We start from the raw sequence: 7,994 nt of genomic DNA on the forward strand, positions 1-7,994 counted from the left end.
CAGGCCAATATTCAAGTCCAGGAAGCACCACAAAGATATTCCTCAAGAAGAACAACCCCAAGGCACATAATCATCAGGTTCACCAGGGTTGAAATAAAGGAGAAAATACTAAGGGCAGCCAGAGAGAAAAGTCAGGTCACCCACAAAGGGAAGCCCATCAGACTCACAGATCTCTCAGCAGTAACCCTGAAAGCCAGAAGAGAGTGGGGCCAATATTCAACATCCTTAAAGAAAAGAACTTTCAACCCAGAATTTCATATCCAGCCAAACTAACCTTCATAAGTGAAGGAAAAATAAAATCCTTTGCAAACAAGCAGGTACTCAGAGATTTTGTCACCACCAGGCCTGCTTTACAAGAGCTCCTGAAAGAGGCACTACACATAGAAAGGAACAACCAGTACCAGCCACTCCAAAAACATACCAAATGCTAAAGAGCATCAACAAAATGAAAACTCTGCATCAACTAACGGGCAGAACAGCCAGCTAGCATCAAAATGGCAGTATCAAATTCACATATAACAATATTAACTCCAAATGTAAATAGGCTAAATGCACCAATCAAAAGACACAGACTGGCAAATTGGACAAAAAGCCAAAACCCATCAATGTGCTGTATTCAGGAAACCCATCTCACATGCAGGAATACACAGAGGCTCATAATAAAGGGATGGAGGAATATTTACCAAGCAAATGGAGAGCAAAAAAAGCAGAAGTTGTAATTCTCATACCTGATAAAATAGACTTTAAAGCAACAAATATCAAAAGAGACAAAGTAGGACATTACATAATGGTAATAGGATCAATACAGCAGGAAGAGCTAACGATCCTAAATATATACAGACCCAATACAGGAGCACCCAGATACATAAGGCAAGTTCTTAATGACTTACAAAGAGACTTAGACTCTCACACAATAATAGTGGGAGACTTTAACACTCCACTGTCAATATTAGACAGATCAACCAGTCAGAAAATTAACAAGAATATCCAGGACCTGAACTCAGACCTGAAACAAGCAAACCTGATAGACATTTACAGTACTCTCCACCCCAAACCCACTATACATTCTTCTCAGCATCACATCACACCTACTCTAAAATTGACCACATAATTGGAAATAAATCACTCCTGAGCAAATCCAAAAGACCGGAAATTATAACAAACAGTCTCTCAGACCACAGGGCAATTAAGATAGAACTCAGAATTCAGAAACTAACTCATAACTGCACAGCTTCATGGAAACTGAACAACGGGCTCTTGAATGTTGACTGGATAAACAATGAAATGAAGGCAGAAATAAAGAAGTTCTTCAAAACCAACAACAACAAAAAAAGACACAACATACCAGAATCTCTGGGACACATTTAAAGCAGTCTCTAGAGGAAAATATATACCAATAAGTGCCCACATAAGAAGAGTGGAGAGATCCAAAATTGACACCCTATCGTCAAAATTGAAAGAGCTAGAGGAGCAAGATTTAAAAAAAAACCTCAAAACCTAGCAGAAGACAAGAAATAACTAAGATCAGAGCAGAACTGAAGGAGATAGAGACACAAAAAAACACTTCAAAAAATCAATAAATCCAGTAGACGATTTTTTGAAAAAATCAACAAAATAGACAGACCATGAGCCAGATTAATAAAAAAGAAAAGAGAGAATAACCAAGTAGATGCAATAAAAAATGATAAAGGGGAAATCACCACAGATCCCACAGAAATTCAAAGGGTCATCAGAGAACATTACAAACAACTCTATGCACATAAACTAGTAGACCTGGAAGAAATGAATAAATTCCTGGACACTTGTGTCCTCCCAAGTCTAAACCAGGAAGAAGTCAAAACCATGAATAGACCAATAACAAGATCTGAAGTTGAGGCAGCAATTAACAGCCTACCACACACAAAAAGCCTGGGTCCAGATGGGTTCACAGCCGAATTCTACCAGACACACAGAGGGGAACTGTTACCATTCCTTCTGAAACCATTCCAAATAATCCAAAAACAGAGAATCCTTCCCAAATCATTTGATGAGACCAACATCATCCTGATACCAAAACCCAGCAGAGACTCAAGAAAAGAAAACTTCAGGCCAATATCCAAGATGAACATAGACGCAAAAATCTTCAATAAAATACTGACAAGCCGATTGCAACAGCACATCAAAAAGCTTATGTGACATGATCAAGTAGGATTCATCCCGAGGATGCAAGGCTGGTTCAACATACACAAGTCTATAAACGTAATTCACCACATAAACAGAAATGAACACAAAAACCACATGAATATCTAAATTGATGCAGAGAAGACCTTTGACAAAATTCAACAGCCCTTTATGCTAAAAACCCTCAATAATATTGGTATTGATAGAACATATCTCAAAATAATGAAAGCTATTTATAACAAACCAACAGCCAATATCATACTGAATGGGCAAAAATTGGAAGCATTCCCTTTGAAATGTGACACTGCACAAGGATGCCACCACTCCTATTCAATATAGTACTGGAAGTTCTAGCCAGAGCAATCAGGCAAGAAAAAGAAATAACGGGTATTCAAATAGGAAAGGTGGAAGCCAAACTGTCTCTATTTGCAGATGACATGATAGTATATCTAGAAGACCCCATCGTCTCAGCCCCAAAACTCCTGAAACTGATAAGCAACTTCAGCAAAGTCTCAGGATATAAAATCAATGTGCAAAAATTACAAGCATTCCTATACACCAATAACAGACTTAAAGAAAGCCAAATCAAGAACGAACTACCATTCACAATTGCTAGAAAAAGAATAAAATACCTGGGAAAACAACTAACAAAGGATGTAAAGGAACTCTTCAAGGAGATATGCAAACCACTGCTCAATGAAATAAGAGAGGACACAAACAGATGGAGAAACATTCCATGTTCATGGTTAGGAAGAATCAATATCGTGAAAACTGCCATACTGCCCCAAGTAATTTGCAGATACAATGCTATCCCCATCAAGCTACCAATGACCTTCTTCACAGAAATGGAAAAAACCACCTTAAACTTCAGATGGAACCAAAGAGAGCCCGCATAGCCAAGTCAATTCTAAGCAAAAAGAACACAGTGGGGGACATCACACTACCGGACTTCAAACTATACGACAAGGCTACAGTAATCAAAGCAGTATGGTACTGGTACCAAAACAGAGATATAGACCAATGGAACAGAACAGAGGCATCAGAGGCAACACAACATATCTACAACCATACAATCTTTGATAAACTTGACAAAAACAAGCAATGGGGAAAGGATTCCCTGTTTAATAAACGGTGTTGGGAAAACTGGTAGCTATGTGCAGAAAGCAGAAACTGGGCCCCTTCCTGACACCTTATACTAAAATTAACTCCAGATGGATTAAAGACTTAAACATAAGACCTAACACCATAAAAACCCTAGAAGAAAATCTAGGCAAACCATTCAGGACATAGGAGTAGGCAAGGACTTCATGACCAAAACACCAAAAGCATTGGCATCAAATGCCAAAATAGACAAATGGGACCTAATCAAACTCCACAGCTGCTGCACGCAAAAGAAACCATCATTAGAGTGAATTGGCAACCAACAGGATGGGAAAGATTTTTGAAGATTACCCATCTGACAAAGGGCTGATATCCAGAATTTACAAAGAACTAAAACAGATTTACAAGAACAAAACAAACAAGCCCATTCACAATGGGCAAAGGATATGAACAGAGACTTTACAAAAGAAGACATACATGAGGCCAACAAACATATGCAAAAATGCTCATCATCACTGGCCATTAGAGAAATGCAAATCAAAACTACATTGAGATACCATCTCACATCAATTAGAATGGCGATCATTAAAAAATCTGGAGACAACAGATGCTGGAGAGGATGTGGAGAAATAGGTACACTTTTACACTGCTGGTGGGAGTGTAAATTAGTTAACCATTGTGGAAGACAGTGTGGTGTTTCCTCAAGGACGTAGAAATAGAAATTCCATTTGACTCAGCAATCCCATTACTGGGTATATATCCAAAGGATTATAAATCTTTCTACTATAAGGACACATGTACACGAATGTTCATTGCAGCACTGTTTACAATAGCAAAGACATGAAATCAACCCAAATACCCATCAATGATAGCCTGGACAAGGAAAATGTGGCACATATACACCATGGAATTTTATGCAGCAATCAAAAACGATGAGTTCGTGTCCTTTGTAGGGACATGGGTGAACCTGGAGAACATCATTCTCAGCAAACTGACACAAGAACAGAAAATGAAATACCACATGTTCTCACTCATAGGCGGGTGTTGAACAATCAGAACACATGGACACAGGGAGGGGAGCAGTGCACACTGGGGTCTGTTGGGGGGAATAGGGGAGGGACAGTGGGGGTGTGGGGGTTGGGGAGAGATAGCATGGGGAGAAATGCCAGATATAGGTGAAGGGGAGGAAGGCAGCAAATTACACTGCCACACATGTACCTATGTAACTATCTTGCATGTTCTTCACATGTACCCCAAAACCTAAAATGCAATAAAAAAATATAAAAAATAAAAAAGAAGAATGTATATTCTGTGGATTTGGGGTGGAGAGCTCTGTAGATGTCTATTAGGTCCACTTGGTCCAGATCTGAGTTTAAGTCCTGGATATCCTTGTTGATTTTTTGTCTCGTTCATCTGTCTAATATCAACAGAGGAGTGTTAAAGTCTTCCTCTATCATTGTATGGGAGTCTAAGTCCTTTTCTATGATGTTAAAAACTTGCTTTTACTCTTTTGGTCTTAGTTTGAAGTCTGTTTTATCAGAGACTAGGATTGCAACCCCTGCTTGTTTTTGCTCTCCATTTTGTTGACAAGTCTTCCATTCTTCTATTTTGAATCTATGTGTGTCTTTGCATGTGAGATGGGTCTCCTGAATAGAACACACAGTAGGATCTTTACTTTTTAGTCAGATTTGCCAGTCTGTGTCTCTTGATTGGGACATTTAGGCCATTTACATTTAATGTTAATATTGTTATGTGTGTATTTGATCCTGTCTTTTTCTTACTGGCTGTTTATTTTGTCCATTAGTTGACACTGTTTCTTCATTGTGTCATCGGTCTTTACCATTTGTTATTTTTTAGCAGTGACTGGTACTAATTGTTCCTTTCCATGGTTAGTGCTTTCTTCAGAGGCTCTTGTAAGGTAGTTCTGGTGGTGACAAAACTCTCTCAATAATTGTTTTTTCATAAAGGATTTTATTTATCCTTCACTTATGAAGCTTAGTTTGGCTGAATATGAGATTCTGGGTTGAAAGTTGTTTTCTTTAAAAATGTTGAATATTGGTCCCCACTCTCTACTGACTTGCAGGGTTTCTGCCGAGATATCTGCTCTGAGTTTGATGGGCTTGCGTTTGTGGGTGACCCAAACTCTCTCTGTCTTCCCTTAGTGTGTTTATCTTCATTTCAACCCTGGTGAATCTGACAATTATGTACCTTGGGGTTGTCCTTCTTGAGGAATATCTTTGTGAAGTTCTTTGTGTTTTCTGGATTTAAATGTTGGCCTGCCTTGGCAGGTTGGGGAAATTCTGAATACTATCCTGAAGAGTATTTTCCAGCTTGGGTTAATTCTCCCCATTACACTCAGGTACACCCATCAAGCATAGATTAGGTCTTTCCACATAATCCCATTTTCCTGGAGGAAATATGGGATTCATTTTCTTTTTACTCTTTTTTTATCTAGTCTTGCCTTCTCATTTTATTTCATTGAGTTAGTCTTCAGTCTCTAATATCTTTTCCTGTGCTTGATCAATTCAGCTACTGACACTTGTGTTTGCTTTGTGAAGTTCTCATGCTGTGTTTTTCAGCTCCATCAAGTAGTTTATGTTCTTCTCTAAGCTGGTTATTCTAGTTAGCATTTCATCTGACCTTTTTCAAGGTTCTTAGTTTCTTTGCATTGGGTTAGAACATATTTTTTTAGCTCAGAGAAGTTTGTTATTACCACCTTCTGAAGCCTACTTCTGTCAATTCATCAAACTCCTTCTCCAACCAGTTTTATTCCCTTGATGGTGAGGAGTTGTGTTCTCACACAACTCCTGGAGAAGGAGAGGCATTCTGGCCTTTGATGATTTCATCTTAGTTGCACTGGTTTCTTCCTATCTTTGTGGATTTATCTAGCTTTGATCTCAGGGAGCCACTTGAGGAGGGAGTCTATCTCTTGCCTACCTGCAGAGGTGCTGCTGGGCTGCCACAAACTTAGTCAAGCTGCTGTGTATGTTTCCTTTGTTTTTTTGTTTATATTGGAAGATTAGACCCATCTCTGCAACGGTGGATACTCTTTTCCCTGCCAAGCTTGATTTTTCTGGGTCAAGCTCAAGTTGATGTGTTGGCTGTGAAATTCTCAAGAGAAAGGGCTTCAGTTTCCCCGGTTTTGTTGGGGAGTTACCCTCCTAGCTATATTGCCTGTCTCCCTGCTTTCAGCTCCCCTTCTTTCTGGCAGGGGGAGTAGCTCCTTCCCACAGGCTATCTCAGTGTTAGCCAATACATCTGCCTAGATCTGTGCGGAAAACCCACTGCACTGGTCAAGGCTGCTGCTCAGCTCTGTGTGAGAAACTCATGGCACTTTTTAAACCCTGCGAAGATCTTCTGGTCTGTGGTTTGCAGAGGCCATGGGTGAAGTGCATTATCTGAACTGGATTGGCAGAAGGAGAAAGCTCCTGATCCTCCTGTCAGATGCACTTGCTGAGTGGGGCAGTGCCCCGTCCTGTCTTGGCTTGCCCTCTTTGCATTATGCCCTCTCTCCAACCAGTCCCATTGGAATGAACATGGTACCTTGGTGGGAAATGCAGAGATTCCTCATCTTCTGTGTCTTTCTCTATGGGAACTGCACTCCAGGGCTGTTTCTATTCAGCCATATTGGCAGAATTCAAATGGTTTATTATTATATTAATCTCTCTAAATTTGTCAGTGTAGAATATTTGCAGAAGTGAAACCTTTTAACTTTCTCAGAGCACCCTAGTCTTTGTGAGTTGCACCTTCTTGCTATTGCTTCCATTTCAGTCTCAGGCAGTCCTTTCTGAGGTACAATAGTAACAGAGTGGAAAGGAAGAGTCCTCAGACTAAGAGGGCTTAACATTTTTCTGAAGCTGAGAGGTTTGAGAAGTTAATTGCTTTAACTGTAAATGCATGATTTGAGCAGTTTTGCTATCCCTTTTATATAATAGTGCAAGATAATTGGTCAGCTAACAAGTTCTTTAGTTCTGGCTGTGGCCCAGTTGGTCATACGGCATTTTACAAAGACAGCTAAATTGTCATCTAGTCTGTTTTAAAAACTTTTGTTTATAAGAACAGAAAATCAAACACTGCATTTTCTCACTCATAGGTGGGTGTTTAACAATGAGAACACATGGACACAGGAAGGGGAGCATTACACACTGGGGTCTGTGGGGGGGAACTCGGGGAGAAACAGCAGGGGTGGAGTGTTGGGGAGGGATAACATGGGGAAAAATGCCAGATATAGGTGATAGGAAGGAAGGCAGCAAACCACCTTGTCATTTCATAAATTGAAACATGTAGCAGAAAGAGGAAACCACATGTACCTATGCAACAATCTTGTGTGTTCTTCACATGTGCCCCAAAACCTAAAATGCAATAAAATATATAAACTTGTGTTTAATAATGTATCATTTTTATTTTTGAACCAATCATCTGACATTTAATAGCTGTATCAAAGTTTTATTAAAATGTGTACAATAATCTAAAGCTAATTCACTTGGGTTCTAGCAACATTACAGGAATTTATTTTAACATACAACTCTTTAGAATACTAATAGAATGATATTCAACTTAGCAGTCATTCATTTTCACGTACCTTTGTGTTTGTATTCTGGATATTTGGGAGCTGGTTATTGTGGCACTATTGGGCATTCAGGGATTAGGTGAGCTATAGAGTCTGGCTGCTGTGCTTTTTCTAGCTATTTCTTAGTGATAATTCTGAGACCAAAATGCAGAACAACCGCTAA

Source organism: Callithrix jacchus, chromosome X, assembly GCF_049354715.1.
Source record: "Callithrix jacchus isolate 240 chromosome X, calJac240_pri, whole genome shotgun sequence".
NCBI lineage: Eukaryota > Metazoa > Chordata > Mammalia > Primates > Cebidae > Callithrix > Callithrix jacchus.